At 41.7% G+C, this 18,397-nt stretch overlaps 1 long non-coding RNA gene across 1 annotated transcript; it reads right to left on the bottom strand.

The window, feature by feature from the left end:
• Positions 1-1,282: 1,282 nt before the first annotated feature.
• On the bottom strand, positions 1,283-17,761 carry LOC128136086 (uncharacterized). Its single transcript, XR_008233250.1, has 3 exons — positions 17,195-17,761; positions 4,723-4,897; positions 1,283-1,360 (listed from the first exon to the last, which is right to left on the bottom strand). It is a non-coding gene; the product is annotated as an uncharacterized LOC128136086 (long non-coding RNA).
• Positions 17,762-18,397: the final 636 nt, after the last annotated feature.

Genomic DNA, 18,397 nt, shown 5'->3' with positions numbered 1-18,397 from the left:
ACTATGCCCTGAAATTCCATGGGGGCAACTGTGTATGGTACTCAAGGAACATCGATAGAGCATTCTAGAACTGAGTTTACAGCTATCAACCTTAGCCAATGCTACATCTAACAATTTGGGGACTCTCAAACAATTGGTTATAATGTATTGGTAAAATGACTATCAAAAGTGGGCTGTATTGGATTAGATGCCAAAGAAAGAGAAGGGTATATGTAAAGTTTTGAACATGTCGATGGACAACTGCTGTGTTCACTCCAAATGTGTCAACGTGGCTTCAAGACTAAATCAATGAGAGAATAGGGCAAGAGACTCGGAGGCGATTGCTTCTGCACCAGGGACCAACTGGTTGGGAAAAGTTTTGATATGTTTGGATTTTCTTTCATGGGGTGGGCGACCAGCCTTCTCTAAACTTTAATAATGCTTATAGTTATGATTACTGTAATCTATATTGCAATAAGTTCTATCAAATGCTTGGTAGTGAAGCCTGTACTAACGATTAAGTATACTCCCTTAAAACTGTCCATACACTGGATATTCCTGTGTTCGATATTCCACTTTAATTCTAGACCAGAAGGGAATGATGGCCCACAATGAGTGTCAAATTCACCAAATTGCACCCCCTTTCAACTTTGGAGGCAAGAGGTGACTGTACCACCACTTCAAGGAAACCAGTTGAATCATGACTGTGGTCACGGGGTGGATTGTGGCAGTACACACACCCCCCCCCCCCCCCATCCCGCCAGCAGGAAACGAAACTTCTCCAGGCAGGGAGAAGGGGAAGGAAACCCTGGAGGCCGCAGGTTGAAATTTGAACTGGCCAATCGAGACACGCTAGGTACACTGAGGTGACCCTCCTGGCCAATAGGATTAAATGACCACAGGTCAGATTCGACAGGGGTATAAACGGGGTCCCGCCGGAGGACATGTTGGCAGTCCTCCTCGGAGCAGCGGGGTCTGCAGTCGGGGACTCCCCCTTGGGTCGGGGCACCGCCCGAGGTAACTCCTCGAGGGAGAGAGCCCTCAGCTTTTAGGTGAGTGATATGCACGTTTTGGAGCCATCACTTTAAATCTTGGGGATTCTTAAGTCAGCCGTGTAGTATTAATTCTCTTTACATCATTGAGCCTGTGGTTTTATAAAATGTTACTGGACTTCTAACTAACTTTTGCTGAAGAATAAATCTGAATTTTAACACCTGTTGGATTTGGTTATGCATGCATCTGTAACAAGAATAGAGCACAGTTTTGTTCATCAAATTTTGCTTACCTACTGCCTTCTAAAAGCAGTTGCATGAAGGACCATTACAAATGGTGCGACATACTGCAGTGCAATTACAGAAAGATAATAGAATATCCGAGACACCTGGGAAAATGGAAAAGAGTAATTCATGAGTTCTGTGTGATCAAAGCAAACCTTTATTGCTTTTTACGTTTATGGCAAAAAAAAAGCAATTTATTAAAAAAACAAACCCAATTCTATTGCAAAAAGATCTATTTTTAAAGTTTTATAGCATGTTTTTGTATGTGAAATATTGTCTTCAAAAGACCTAATGAGGTGATCCCTATAATGAATTCTAGTTTCAGGACACTGTGGTGGGTTGACCCTGGCTGGATGCCAGCTGCCCACCAAAGCTGCTCTATCACTCCCCTCCTCAGCTGGACAGGGGAGAGAAAATATAACAAAAGGCTCGTGGATCGAGATAAGGACAGGGAGAGATCACTCGCCAATTACCATCATGGGCAAAACAGACTCAACTTGGGGAAAATTAACTTAATTTATTGCCAATCAACCAGAGTAGGGTAATGAGAAATAAAACCAAATCTCAAAACACCTTCCTCCCACCCCTCCCTTCTTCCCGGGCACGACTTCACTCCCAAGTTCTCTACCTCGTCCCCCTGAGCGCCACAGGGGGAGGGGGAATGGGGCTTGCGGTCAGTTCATCACATGTTGTCTCTGCCGCTTCGTCCTCCTCAGGGGGAGGACTCCTCACACTCTTCCCCTGCTCCAGCGTGGGGTCCCTCCCATGGGAGACAGTCCTCCACGAACTTCTCCAACGTGAGTTCTTCCCATGGGCTATAGTTCTTCACGAACTGCTCCAGCGTGGGTCCCCTGCAGGGTCACAAGTCCCGCCAGAAAACCTGCTCCAGCGTGGGCTCCTCTGTCTCCATGGGTCCACAGGTCCTGCCAGGAGCCTGCTCCAGTGTGGGCTTCCCACGGGGTCACAGCCTCCTTTGGGCATCCACCTGCTCCAGCGTGGGGTCCTCTACAGGCTGCAGGTGGATATCTGCTCCACCGTGGACTTCCATGGGCTGCAGGGGACAGCCTGCCTCACCATGGTCTTCGCCATGGGCTGCAGGGGAATCTCTGCTCCAGCGCCTGGAGCACCTCCTCCCCCTCCTTCTTCACTGACCTTGGTGTCTGCAGGGTTGTTTCTCTCACATATTCTCACTCCTCTCTCTGGCTGCAGTTTCTGTTGCACAGCAACTTTTTTTCCCTCCTTAAATATGTTATCACAGAGGCACTACCACTGTCGCTGATTGGCTCGGCCTTGGCCAGTGGCAGGTCCATCTTGGAGCCGGCTGGCATTGGCTCTATCGGACATAGGGGAAGCTTCCAGCAGCTTCTCACAGAAGCCACCCCTTTAGCCCCCCAGCTAACAAAACCTTGCCATGCAAACCCAATAGAGACACTTACAGTCCTGAGAGGAATCACTGAAAAATAATTAAAAGTAGCAGTTGTGTTAACACAAACAAAATTAGTTTTGCTTATGCAAACTGAATGCTATCATTCAAATATTTGTATTTGAACACACTAGAATTTTGTAAGCTACCTCAAAGCTAAATATATGGATATCCCAAGTGATTTACAAAATAAATCCCTTTTCAAAAATGAAGTACTGTGACTGTAGAAACAGTCCAAAGCCTGATAAAAAGTAAATAAAACTTTGGTTAATAGTGCAGTCCCTTTTCAAAGTGAGTTATTTGTAAGATATCCAAATGGTAAACACCAGTACTTTAAAAACAATGACAAGAGGAATTTTCATTAGCAGTTCATCAATTAGAAAGCATTTAAATGATCTTTATTTCAGGTACACATTATGGTTTATTGAAATCCACTCAGATTTATCCCTCCCCCTGCTCCCATTCTGTTCCAGCTTTCTCAACATTGTTATGTTACATATTTTACATAAACTGTTGACCTTAAAGACTAGATCAAATGAAGAAGGAAAACAAGTCATAAAATCAATAGCAAGCAAGCAGTAAAATAAAGTTAACTGGATTTTAGAAAAGAACAGAATACAGGGTGGCAAAAAGATCAAGGCAGCCCTGACATTTTTGGAAATAGCTTTAAAACCTCAAAGGGCTTTGAGATGATAAAGCATCAAAAAATTAACATGAGAAAAAAAAGCAGTAAAACATTGACAGAAGAAAAAGCATGAGACAAATTATTTTAAGATAATTGATAGAATATGATAAAAAGATCAAATAAAAAAAGTAATGATCAGCGTAGTAAGACAGATAGGAAAGATTTTACTGGTAAAAGCACCAGAAGAAGAGAAAGCAGGCATGGCTAGTAAAACCTGGTAGGACTATATTTAGTGGCCCTAGGCTTCTTAAAGAGAAGATATTTGAGGTACTGGATAAATGGATTAGGAAACATTACAGAAGGCATTATTATTTTATCAATAAGATACAAGCTCCCAATACTAAAATTATGCATTCACAACTAGAACAGTTCTGTTGTAAACAATTGTTGCTAGTTACATTTACTAACCCTTTTTCTGAAGTCCAAAGCAAGTCACTTGTTTTGTAACTAAATATTTGAAATAACTACTGCACAGTCCGTTCACAACCTTAAGATGTTTGTGAGACAAAGACAAGATTATAGTAATGACAATTTAAAAATGAAGAGGAAGCTTTGTTTTATGGCATATTTCAATATTCCTTCTGGAATACACTCTGACTCAGCAAGATTATCAGGCAGCTCTATCATGTAACACTAGAAATAAGTTCATTTTGTAGGAAACATGCAACATCACTCTATACCAAGCTCACAAATTTCTATCATCTCCTCTGCTTGTTGATGATTTTTTAATTACTTTTCTATAAAAAAAGCCCTCAAGGAAATCTTTCTCTTTTATCACTTGCCACAGTAACAAGATGGGCAGACAGTTTTATAACTAGGCTACTGCATTTGAGAGTGGTCTTACGGAACTAAACATGTCTTATTTTATCCCAAAATATAGCCATCCTATCTTAAATTTTGCCCCAATTTAAAAATCACAGTTGGGATTAGGCAACAATATTTTGCCCTTCTATCTAAATCTGACTTTTCTTTGTTGCTGTAACTAACAAATCACCACTTATCCTATACACTCCCCAGGTTCTATTCATGCTGAACAGAAACACTCATCAAGATAAACATAAGGCTTGCCAAGATATTTGTAAAGAACACTTCATGATGGGATCTCTTAGAACAATGGAGGAACAACTTAAGACAAACCATCTGAATAATATGGATGATCCATCTTTGCATATTTTGGTTTGCAGAATTTTGCTGTAATGGTGCTATTTTTATAAGGGATATAGTTTAGGAAGCTTCATTCAAATTTCAGTTCTGGTGCCACGGAAGACAACAAACCAGATGTTTATGTTTTTCTATGAAAAAAATTTGCACAGACAGAACACTCCAAATATATGCAACCTTAGTGCCATTATACTTACCATTTTTTGTAAATCAGTTGTACTTATTCTGCTGGCTTCCTTTTTTATCTGATCCACGCATTTCTGGGCTAAATTCAGATAGGCCTGTAAGTGACTGCGCATCATAGCCAACCGTAAAGCACACAACAGGATTATAATCCACAACCGCTTAGTGTCAAATGTATCTTCTGACATTCTGTGGATAAAAAGGGTAACGTTGTTTTCCAAAGGTCACCTACCACTACAGAGTTATTTGTTTGTAAAGAAATCTTTAAGCATATTGTTAAAAATACTTACACACAATCCACAGTTATGGAGTTCACATGCAAGTAATATTCACTTTTCCCCCCTGTTCTCTTTACTGCTACTTCTTGGTAGCCCTATTACAGCGTTAGAACCAAATTAGTACCCATTTGTCTACAAACAAGAACAACTCTTAAATGCTTGAATTCCAAGTAATGAAGACAGTAAAAAGCAAGCTCTTTCAGATAATTCCAAGTTTTGAGATATATAGTTCTAGATACCAAATGTGTACTTCAGCTGCCTTAGATACATTGCTATAGCACAACTCTCATTAAGATTAACTGAAGAGTAAAATGGAAACACAAAAATTATATATTTGCAATGTTTTATGTAATAGCTCAGTGATCACAGTTATCTTGGAAGCATCATTTAGACCTAGAAAGCAATAGTGACAGCTAATCATATCAGTTTCAACTCTATTTGAATACTACTATTTTGAATTACCTAGGTAAATAAAGTGACAATGACAGTCACCTATGCTACTTATACAATATTGATTTCAGATACAATTCTTCCTGAAAATTCTTTCCCTTTTTATGCTTTTAAAAATTTTATCTATCAAATTTCATATGTACTTCATCTACACATACATTTTAAGACAAGTTTCATACTACTAAGAACCTTAGGTCAGTTCTCATACCAGTGTATCTCAATTGTCTTCAGTGAAATCACTTCTCCCTTTACAACAATAAGTAAGATGTAAGGTATTAGAAGCTGGCAATGAAGTGGTATTCTGTCCCTAGGAAGAACACCACTGAACTCTGACACAGAGATGCCAGAAGATAGCAGCTATTTGGGAACCACTGCCTTACCATTCTTAATCGGATTCAACACTCTGCGACTAATTCTCATTCTTCTTCATCTGTCCATTTTCAGGACATGGTTTAGTGGGCATGGTGGTGTTGGGTTGACGGTTGGACTTGATCTTAAAGGTCTTTTCCAACCTAAACAATTCTATGATTCCTAAATAACAGAAGCCCTTTACAGCTCAGTTGGAACTTCTAAGATACCTTCCATGACAGATGCTATTCACAGCCACAATTTTAAGTTTTCCATGTTGCTATGACTTTTACAGGGCACTACTTAGACTTAAGGTTTTATCCTCAGTATTCCAGAAAGAATTTTTAAAGGGGATCTTACAAAGGCACACTCTCTTTGCCCAAACGTGGGTTCATAATGTAGTCCTTAGTGATTGGTTTTACCCACAGTAGAACCATAGGTAAAGGAGCAAAGATTTTTATATGTAGCAATGTTCTGAAAGAGGAAAAATAAAGGGAGGTGTGTTACTAAATACAGTTACCATACTGTTGAAACTGGTGGTACAGATTCAAAGAGTAATACAAATTTTAAAATAGTGGGGGAAAGGTAAATGAGAGAATTACTTCCCTTTTTTTATAAGTATGACTCAAGTCTCAACAAAACAGTAATATTACATATTGTGAAATCACACTGGTTGTAGTTAAAGAAAGTGCTCTTTGGAATAAATCAAGTTTTTGGATATTCAAACAAACTAACCAAAGGAACTACATGCACACTATAGTAAAAGATAGTTGTTGAAAATTTCCATACAATGGCACAATACCAAACTGCAGTAGCCACTGCTATTTTTATCTAGAGGGTCAGTATCTTAGACAGATAATTATGGAAAATATGCTGCTATTATTAGTGATTTTTTTTCTTTATTAAAAATATACTCAGATTAATTTCTATTATCTATACAGACCAGAGGAAACACTTTTCACAGGTCAGATTACCTAGTTTAATGAAGATTTTTACTTAGGAACCTTGAGGAGCAGTCCAAAGCATTTCAGTAACTTGTGAAATGAGCTTCTACTTATTTGAGACATCCCATTAGATTAGTGGACTGGAACATGCCAGAGTGGCAAGAAACACTTTGTGTTTGTTTGAGTAGAGGTAGAAAGGCTGAAAGAATCTTGAAGCAGACTCTGAAAATGGGGTGAATGTGTAGGAAAATGGTACGAATTGATTAAGAGAGCTCCAAAATATATACAGGGAAGGATGCTGCTAAAGGAAAACTAAACAGGCTTTCGAAATTAAAAGTGACACCAGATTATTTTAATTCTATTTTATCCAAAAATTTATTCCCTATTTATGTATGCAAGATTCACGTTAATCATTTTGTCCACATTAGTAATGTGGCAATTCATCACTTACCTAATCTCCAATTATTTTTTTAAGTCACTGCTCCCAATAAGTCTCCCATTCTGTAATTATGGCTTGTGCCTTTTTTCTTTTACAAATGTATGACCTTATATTTGCCTTATATGGAAAGTCATTATTTTCTCTGCACCCAAATTAGACAGCTTTGTATCAATGACATGTCATCCTGTCCTGGTTTCAGCTGGGATAGAGTTAATTGTCTTCCTAGTAGCTGGTATGGTGCTATGTTTTGAGTTCAGTATGTGAAGAATGTTGATAACACTGATGTTTTCAGTTGTTGCTAAGTAGTGTTTAGTCTAAAGCCAAGGATTTTTCAGCTTCTCATGCCCAGCCAGCGAGAAAGCTGGAGGGGCACAAGAAGTTGGCACAGGACACAGCCAGGGCACCTGACCCAAACTGGCCAACGGGGTATTCCATACCATGTGACGACACATCTAGTGTATAAGCTGGGGGGGAGTGGGGGCGGGGATTGCCACTCGGGGACTAACTGGGTGTCGATCGGCAGGTGGTGGGCAATTGCACTACACATCATTTGTACATTCCAATCCTTTTATTATTGCTGTTGTCATTTTATTAGTGTTATCATTATCATTATTAGTTTCTTCTTTTCTGTTCTATTAAACTGTTCTTATCTCAACCCACGGGTTTTGCTTCTTTTCCCGATTTTCTCCCCCATCCCACTGGGTGGGGGGGGAAGTGAGCGAGCAGCTGCATGGTGCTTAGTTGCTGGCTGGGGTGAAACCACGACACATCCTCATTTACTACTCTCCTTTAGTCACTGTCAAACAATTGCAAACGGTCAATAATGATCTACTCATTGACAAAAACAGACCACTAAGGGCAAATACTGATCTCTTCAGGGCCCATTAGAAACAATCACTCAGCAATGATTCTTTGTTTATAATTGCATTACATAACTACATTGATATCTGACCAAGTTTAAATCCATGTAATGCAATTTTTATATTGTTCCAGTTGAATACTCAAAGTATTGGTAGACCTTTAAAAATAATTTGCTTGGTGCTGCACAAAGTTATCTTTAACAATCAGTTCTAATATCCCCTAAACATCAAGTTAGACAAGATTTATTTTTTTCATAACCCCATACTAGTGGATATTAATTACGCTCTTAGTTCTTGATTAATGAAGTCCTGTTTCAGAGATTTTATATTTCTGCCTAAGATCTCACGTCCACAGATCAAGAAAGATGTTGGAAAATTAGAGGATGGTTACAGAAAAGGCACAAGAAATTTTGAAATATTTAAAACCATAAAAATTAAAAACTCAGGAGTTTAAGAGATGACTTGATCACAGTCTACACATAGACTGAAACTTAATAGCAGATACAACAAAAGTCAAAAGCTTGCAGCTGTAATTGAATGCATTTAAAAATTGTGAAGCTTGAGTGACTATAGTCACAGAGTGGATTATGTGGAATGATTGCTGGAAGTGACTTATCGATATGTTCCCCCCACACTCTTAAGGGAAGGTGAACCTCCAGGGTGGAACGCAGTGGATATGCCAGGAATCTGTTCCGTAATAATTCCCTAAGCAACATAACCTGCAACCTTAGCAATGTTAGCAACACCAAGGGAGCTTGGTATGCTGACCCAAAGAGAAGCAACACGGAGGGTGGAGCGGAGTGGGGACGCCACGGCCAGGCTCTGTGATATCATCGCAGGGATAGGGAACAAGAACAGTAGGCCCCTGCATTGAATCCGCTGAAGCAAGGAGGTGAAATAATGGGGGTTCTGTCGACCTACTGCCCTACTTCTGATTTATATCATAAGTGCCCCGTTCTGGGGTACTGACATGCAAAATCATGTCCTCTGGGTGAACTTTGTTCATTATAATACCAAAACACACCTCCATCCCAAAAGTTACCCGCCTCCAAGGTCTGACCACCCCTCACTGAGCATGCGCTCTGAATTTTCTCTAGCATGTACCTTTAAAAGTAAAGCGAGGAGATTTTATACCAATCATAGTAAAGGTACGTATGACTAGAGTCACTCAAGCTCCACCTAAATAGGAAAATAGTATAAAAGGCCTTAAGAGAGGGGGACTGTTAGGGAAGATACCATCGTGGACAAGTCGGGAGGACATCGCTGACTTCTGGGACCAGTCGACGGGCTGAACCTCTCTTCCCCCCCCATAGGGACGCCTATGGGGTGAGATTCAAACACTCGGCTGTACCGAGTGCTTTCCCGGGAAACTTAGAAATCGTTAGAGCTCTTTTCTTCCATAATTTAATGTGCTTGTAGTCGACCGTATTATTATTTGCACGTGCTTTGCAGACAGTGTATTTATCACCGGCAATCCAAAAGAATCTGTACTCCCGTTGCTTTAATAAACTGTACTGTTCATTAATCTAGCCGTGATAGTTTGTTGAACACGACCAAACTCCCCATGTCTGGCCGTTTTAGCTCGTTGAACGCGGCTAAATTGAAAGTACAGTGCGCTATTAGTGCATCCGTAATCGTGGTAGTTCAATATATTGAATGCGACCGGACTTATAGCGTTGAATTGGACAACGCTCAGAATCTAAGCCTAGCCGCCCCCAGCCCCTCTGATATCTGAGGATAAGCTGGAATGCAAGGGGGTTTATTTTCTGCCAAACTTCTTTACCCTTTAACGCAACAGGAGAAGAGTCACGAGAGATTTCTGTTTCTTACAGTTGAAAGATTTATGGAAGGACCAGTCTCGACTGGTTATGATGGCCGCCTTGTTAGGCTTGGAGAGCCCATCTCCCTCCCCCCCCCTCCTTTCTCAAACATTGAAGGATTCAGCAGCAGTGCAGGTCAAAAAGAATCAGGGTTAAGTAATAATTCCAATTTGGAAGTCCAGGGAAATCTTAAAATCTGGTTGTGGGCTAATATCTTAAGTATACGTGCTTATTTTAGTCATAAGGAACAATTCCACGAAGCAAGAAAAAGTTCAGTAGAAAGACAGATTAAGCTAATTTGTAGGTTAAAAAAATAATAAATCAGCCTCAACTTTTAAAAATATATTTTTTACAAATTGTGTTCATAACAGATCTTATTAAAAGTAGAGGAATAAAATACTTAAAGCACAACACTTGAATGACTGAACATTGCTCCAACTTACCCAAGCGCAAACCAGTTGAAATCAGCAGTGTAGAATTTTTTTCACTGACGGTTAAGTACTTTAGTCAGTTTTCCTTTCTGTTCTTAACCAGGATTATAGAAAATAAATATTCATTATCAATTTTTCCTTTTAGATAAACGAATTGGTGGATGCCCGTGATGTCAGCATTGGAGCCTGGTTTGAAGCTCATATAGAAAATGTTACTCGAGCAACAAAAGGACACAAGAATGGTAAAGCTCAAGTAAAGAGTGGCGATTCTTACCAAAGAACTAATGGAAACTTAAGTCAAGATCATTCTAGAGAGAATGCAAATTATTTGGACAGTACACCATCCACATCTTACTCAGACTGCATGGACACTGATGAAGCAGCTATTTATCATATCAAGTATGACGAGTAAGTGCTTCTGATATTATTTTGAGGACATCATATGTTATGATTTGGCGTGTATAAACAAAGAATTTTGTTGAAGAAACTTGGAATCAGAGAGAGCACGTTCAATATTGCAACCAAGGAAAGACGTATTAAAAAGCCATAATGTCTTTCAGTCAGATATAATGAATATCCTGAGAGTAACGAGGTTTTTTTTTCTTTTATTCACAAATTCCTGTGAAGTATTAACTTTATCTTGACTTTATGAAACTCAGAACGCCTATCTCTAAGGAAAGAAAACTATGCATTGGATTTTTCTGTACTTGTTTTTCTACATAAAATATAAGTTAATATTTTCTTTAAAAACTACTCTGCTCATATTCAGTTCCTTCCATTGAAGTCTAAACAAGTGCTTCATGGGAGCAAGTTCTGGTGCTTGAATTGTTTAAATTTTGTTTTAAAAGTAGTATTTATGCATGAGATGACAGGTCTGCATTTCATGTAGAGGTTTCTTGTAGAGAATCTGGTGACTGGGAACATAAAAATCAGTTCTGAGCTGGAGTGAGGGTACAAAGGTATTTTTTTATTTTTATTTTTTTAAATCTGTGGTACAAGCAAATTTCAGAACCTACGACAGATGTGCTAGAGTAGAGGCTTTGTGCCATAAACTCAGTGGGACTTGCAGGGATTTCTCATCACCAGCTTTTGCACCGGTGCATTCACGTAAATTGGATCCTAGTTTTTTAATGATGCCTTAATTTGCTGAAGCAGCTAACTAAGCTTCTAAACCAACGGCATCAATGAGAATTTTTTATTACAGAGAACAGCAAAAATATCGCACTTTGGCACGTGAGATCAAAGGTAAAGGAACATACGTTTACTTTACACAGAAGCATATTTGGTATTAGTCTTGTTGAGGATAAATTCAATTCAAGTTTTCAAAATATTTTTTTAAGTATCGATTTCAAGTTTTGTTGTTTTTAAATAATTACAATTTAAACTGGTTTTGCTAGGGAAAAACCAAGAATGTTGAAGACTTAAGCTGAACATCTTTTAGCTGCTCTTGGCAACACTAGATACAACTTTTCTTTATATACTTACCTTGGAGGATAATATAGCTTTTGTCTGAACATGGAGTTCGAATGCAGTTTTATATCTGCAACCATCAATTTTTTATCTGCAGATGTGCGTGCCCCCCCCTCCCAAAATAGATAGCTACAGTGTTGAAAGCAAAAATTTACTTTAAAAGTTATTGAAATACTTAAATTCAGAACTCTCTCACAACTTCAGTCGCCCAGTATCGTTACAGTTGGACTAGATGATAGTTGCAGGTCCCTTTCAACTGAACTATCCTTAAAAAATAAAAAAAAAAAAAAAATTGTCTCTAAAATGACAGATATGCATCATGGTATGCTTTCAAAGACCTGGTTCTAAGATTGGTTAATTGTGTAACATCACAGAAGTATTTAATTGAGCAAAGGGCAAAAATTTGAGAGTGTGCTTGTAATTATTGGAGTTAAATTATGTTCTTCTTTTGTAGATAGTGTCATTTTACGTGAGTTAGAGATTCGAGGGAGAAGCCACCTGTGAAGCAGAAAGTATAGTCAAGCTGATCTGACTTGCATAGGTGTACCTATGCTTACAAAATGTCAATTTTACTTCATGCATACCTCAAGATCTAGCATTTCCAGTATAGGAAGACTAAGATGACTGTCTGCATCTAACACGATCTGTCACAGGTTTGTGTTCCCAGCCAGTGACCATCTTAAAACATTATGTCTTATCTAATTTTGCTTACGTCATGGTCATTTACTTGATTGGCCTGAAATGTTAAAAGTTTGAGCTTACAGGGAGAAAAGTTATTTCAAAACTTTCTAGCGAGCAAGATCTATGCATTTATCAGCTAATAGAGACTTCGGTAAAAGTTAACGGCCTACATATGACAAAACACAAGGCATCATTTGCGACACTTCATATTTACCTTTCAACATCCCACTTCTTTGTTCTTTGAGTGGTAGTTAACATGCACATTGAAGAAGGCTACAGCTGAAGGACAAGTCTGTTGTAATGTTTTGAGATGGGGTTGGGAATGTGGAGCAGACCTACACTGTGTTTCTGAGACTTCGTGTTATGGCAAAGCTCGTTTGATACCCAGCTGTTGTGTCAGGTCCAGTCTGGCAATGCATGCACACAAAAAGGGGGGGTGGTGGGAATCAAACATTCATTTTCTTTCTGTTTACGTCTGGAACTGACTACTCAGTGATGTTTATTCATGATATACTGGAAAGCTATTCACCCTTGATCTCAATGTGAAGCCCTCCACTGTCATAGATCTAGTTCTTTGGACCAAGCTTCCTAGTACAGGTCTATTTCTCCTAGCTGTCTTCAAACCCCAAAGATCCCACAGGTCTCCACTTCAATGGAGATCTAGAGCTGTTTCTTTCTTCCCCCCCCCAGTTGTCCCATTAGTATTGACACTGGTCAGTTCAAGAGCAAGTTGAATGTTGTCCGACATAATATATCTCGCACCTCCGTAGTCGAGAGCCTTAATCAGCTTTATTTATACTGGAACACAATTGTGTTTTTCTTGGGGGTGGGGGAGAAGATCATGCTAAGAGGTCCTACCAACCTCCTTGTAGGCACTGAAAGGCTGCTATTAGCTGCCACCGCCGCCACCACCACCCCCCCCCCCGCCAAGCTTTTCCTTCACCTGACTGAACAAGCCCAGTCCCCCAGCCCCTCCTCACAGAGCACATCTTGACGGCCATCTTGCCAGCCCTCCACTGGGCTAACACCAGCTTGTCAGCATCTTCCTTGCATTGAGGGACCTAAACCAAACATAATATTCCAGATATGATCTAACAAGCGCTGAGTAAAGGGAAATAGTCACTTCCCTCAATCTATTGCCTATGCTCCTGTTGACACAGCCCAGGATGCTGTTGGCCACCTTTGCTGCCAGGGCACACTGCTGGCTCGTGTTCAGCTTGCTGTCTACCAGGACCCCCAGGTCCTTTTCTGCAGAGCTGCTACCCAGCCAGTCACTCCGCAGCCTATATTGTCACAGGGGGTATAGTGGGTTGACCCTGGCAGCAGCCAAGTACCCACGCAGCCGCTCGCTCACTCCCCTCTCCCGCAGGACAGGGAGAAAGTAGGAGGACGGCAAGAAAACTTGTGCATCGAGATACAGTTTAAAAGGCAAAGCAAAAGCTGCGTGCGCAAGCCAAGCAAAAAGAGGAATTCATTCACTCATTCCCATCAGCAGGCAGATATCCAGCCACTTCTTGGAAAGCAGGGCCTCGGCACACATAATGGTTGCTTGGGAAGACAAATGTCATAACCACAAACGTTCCCCCCCTTCCTCCTCTTTCCCTGAGCTTTTATTGCCGAGCACGATGTCACATGGCATGGAACATCCCTTTGGTCAGTTTGGGTCAGCTGTCCCAGCAGTGTCTCCTCCCAACTGCTTGTACACACCCAGCCTACTTGCTGCAGGGGCAGAGTGAGAAACAGGCGGCCTTGATGCTGCACAATTACTGCTCAGCAGTAGCCAAAACGCTAGTGTGTTATCAACACTGTTTTGGTCACAAATCCAAAGCACAGTACCATACGGGCCCGCTATGAAGAAAGTTAACTCCATCCCAGCCAGACCACGTACAGGGGCATTAAGTCCATCTCAGGACTAACCCCTCACAGTTTATTCCTTTAGCACAATACATTGCTTTCTGATCTCCTCCCATTTAATTACAACACCTGTGCATCTCTATCACATCCCTGAGTGGTTTACATATTGCTCTGCTAATATTTCTTCTACATCCAATTTTAATTGTATGGGAGCAATCCTTCTCGGTTTCCCCCCCTCTTGTTACTAGTACCATGAGATCAGTTGCTGGATCAACCAAACCCAATCATCAAGGAAGCACTGGAACTCATTATGAAGATTACAAAAAAAAAAATATATATATATATATATATATATTTAAGTAGTTACATAATGAGCAAAACTTAATGAACATGAAGACTCTACAACTCTAGCTTCACTGACGATCCCAACTGTGCCCTAAACTATCACCCATCCATGTGGACAAGTTCAGCTATAAGATCTTGTTATTCCACTTTTTAAATTAAGACACACCGTACTAATATAATGGCTGAAATACAGATATTCTAATTAGTTTGACCTCTGACAGACTACTTCGAGAATCACAACTCACTACAGGCTCATTTTCTCTGCTTCTCAGGTCAACTGTTTTCCACAAATAGCCAGAGCAGAGTCCTGGTGCACTCACAGACGTAGAAGCACACTAAGCAGGATTTAATTAGCATCAGTTTGTTTTAAACTCAAACATAAGCACAATGATATAGCATAATTGGTAAACATATAAGCATTATTGTGCCCAGGAAGAACAGTATTGCATTGATAATAACAGACCACATGCCTTACGTTAACTGTGCAAGATCACACAGTTAGGCTTGTTATCAACTTGGTATGAGAACTAGCTGTGTGAACCAGAGTTTGGCATTAGGTGTCTATGACTGGGAAAGTAGTCCCTGCCCCTGCTGCCCCCCCCCCAGCACCGTGCAGTATGTAGTCCAGGGACAGAGGCCAAAGGCTAAGAACTGTTTGTCTAGACACACAAACATCCCACAGAAGTACAAGATCTGAAATGGGGGGGGGGGGGGGGGGGAGGAGAAAGACAGACAAGTCACTGGCTTCTGTTCCAGCTTCCCTTGTCAGAGCTCTGGAGCCTGATCACCTCATGACTAAGACTACTGAGGATTAACTACACGCTATCAACTTCATGGTACTGCATACTCACAACTGACTTGTATGTACGATATGATTGTTAAGAACTGCCTGCTTTGAATATGCAGTAATAAGTAAAAAGTTAGACATTACCACAAAAGTGTGTTGTTAATGTACATCAACCTAGTCAAATTTTGTTTTAAACTGACTTATCAGTCTTCTAAACACTCCCATTAGTGATCTGTGACGAGATCCTTAACAGTACACATTAACACCTACATATGCTGACTCAAATGTAACACAAAAGTAAACAAGCTCTTCAACTTCAAGACCAATGCTGCTTGCATCCGGCTTCGTCAGAGCAGCATGGGTTTGTCTGCAGCCATCTGCTTCGACATGCCCTCACAAAACCTGGCTCCCATCTGTCTTGTGGAGTGGTAACAAGATTGCTCAAAGCACAGCCAGCATGACACAAAACCTATTTGTTTCCTTTTGGTTTTAAGTACATTTCAGATTGCAAGTTCACACTCTAGTCATGAATGACCACCTCTTGGGGACAGTAAACTGTTATTTCTCATGGTGGTTCCTGTTCATACAGGTATATGCTTCATCTGTTATAGGACAGAAATCTTGCCCCATCTTACATTGCTCAGCTTAAGCTAGCATTGCCATGCTCATTTGTAGTAACAAGTCCCACCTTAGCAGTCAAGCTCCCTAAAAATACAACACATCTGATACTCCTTTTTCCCCCCCCTCATGTAACATTTGTGCCTCACTCTAATACTCAAGCACTGTACATACCTCATTTGTGTAAAGCAGCTTAAAAGAAGTTACACCTTTCATCAAAAATACAGCCCAAGACAATCTCTTTGGATAAAGACGTGCCCCACACTGATGAGGGGAGAAAGCATCAACTCACAGAAAAACTTTTAACCAGTGGTCCCCAATACCACTGGAACCAGGTGTAGATTAAGCACTCCTTGAGATATCAGCTACAACTGACATCCTTCTCTGTAAAAAGCTCTTTGCAGCACCTAAGAGGACTAGGACGCTAAACTCATGAGCAGCTTTAATACAAGGGAGCCAGGGAGTGCGAGGAGATGCAGGCTGCCGATGCGCCCCCCCCCCCCCCCCCCCCAACCCGCACAGTCGCATACCCGCCTCCAGGAAGGATTCTAACGAGTCCTCTGTCTCTCCTCTTCTGGTGGACGGAAGGAGTTCAGAGTCCACAGTCCCCGAAAACCCTTAGTCTGTGATGTGGCACCTAGGCCTTGGAAACTACTTGCAGCGCACACACAGAAAGTGTTTTCCTTATACCCAGATGGGGCACCGAGAGGGGGCAGGAACCCAGGGAAAACACCTGCGTTCTCTTGCCTGGTCGGAAAAGTAAAGCAGGGGATTTCCTCCCCCTCACACCCCACTGTCTGCTCTGTCACTTAGGTGTGATAAGCTGAAGGAGCCTCCCTCGGTTTGGGTGGAAAAGAAAAACACAAAGGGACCTCATTAGTACCTGCTCACTACTGCGGGGGGTGGGGAGGAAAAGTATAGAAAGAAACCAGAGTTGGGCCCAGAGCCTTTTGTCATGCCGGGCAGCTTGTCTTCCTTCCTTGCCCCTCACCACCTCCTAGGCTCAGTGAGAGGAGAAGAGAGAAAACAAAAGCCAGAGATCCCAGTATGGGAGGAGACGAGGAGCTTTACATCCAGTCACAGAGAGCAGAACATAAGAAGGGGAAGATCACATAGAAGAGAAGCTCCCCTCCACCCCTACCCACCAGGTCTCCACCTCACCTGCTTGCCCCGGTAGAAGAGGCGCTGGCGGTCAGGGCTCACACAGAAGGTCTTCTGGATCTTCTCCCGCAAACACTCAATCTTGGTGAGACGGCTCAGATCATCAATGGTATGGGTCTCAGTGCCGTCTATGGTACGAACTTGGATCCACATGGTGTGCGCCTTCCACTAGTTCAGCCACCCGTGGTGAAGGGGAGGTTTTGTTCTCCGAGTGCGTGATAACGGAAGACAGAACAGGCGTTTCCCTCACTTCTTTGTTCAGCTCAATGGAAGCAGGTTTTTAAAATCCCACCGAACAGGCACGAGCCTCCCCGCCCGCAGGCCTCGCTCAGAAGGGCGCGGAGAGGTAAAGGAGACCTAACCCAATCCTCGTCTACTCCCCAAGCGTACCCCGTAATCACACAAACAGAACCGTAAGCTCTCCAAGCCAGCACAACACGAGGCAAAGTCTGGCGGGAATTGCCACAGGCAGGTCTAACTAACACCACCAGGAGCCATCACCAACCCTCAGCGTTTACTAGCCGCTACCGCTCTCGTACAGAGGTCACGGCGCCAATAGCGATCTCGCGAGAGCCCTCGGCCGTAAAGAGACAACGTTGAGAAGTGGGGGGAGGATAGATAGCATCATCACCTCTCCTTCCGCATTCGGCTTTATACAAAGTCACGCCCCACCCCGCCCTTTGAGCATTCTCTGGCCAGCATCTTTTTTCCTCCTGCTTGGTAGTTGTATCGAGGACTTGGGGGGGGGGGGGGGGGATAGTTTAGTGCGCGCGTAGAGAAGCGGCCATTATCGTTCTTATGGGAGCCAAGCGGGAGCGTCTTCTCATTCCCTCACAGGGCAAAGCATCTCTAGTCTCAGGCCTGCAAATTATACCAATGACATAGGAAGTGGCTCCGTGCTTCCACCTTTCCCTTTCAGACACGCACAGAGTCAGGACCCAGCATGTCACAGTGACACAAAAGCATGGACCTGACATGGCATAAATAAAAAGCAAGCAAAACTGCTTTGCATCCACTGATGAAATCTAGGCCCCAATGTTTCCCAGTACAACAGTGCCATCAAAACCTCAATTCAGCCAGATTTAGCTCTGCCTAATAAATCCAGAATAGATCTGTCTGCTCTTATCATATTAGAAAAGTGCAGATGTGGGCCAGGACAAAAATATCAAGCCTCCTTTTTTAACACAGATCAGATGTGTGGGT

Source organism: Harpia harpyja, chromosome W (genome assembly GCF_026419915.1).
Source record: "Harpia harpyja isolate bHarHar1 chromosome W, bHarHar1 primary haplotype, whole genome shotgun sequence".
Classification (NCBI taxonomy): Eukaryota; Metazoa; Chordata; class Aves; order Accipitriformes; family Accipitridae; genus Harpia; species Harpia harpyja.
This window is presented reverse-complemented; position numbering and strand designations above follow the sequence as displayed.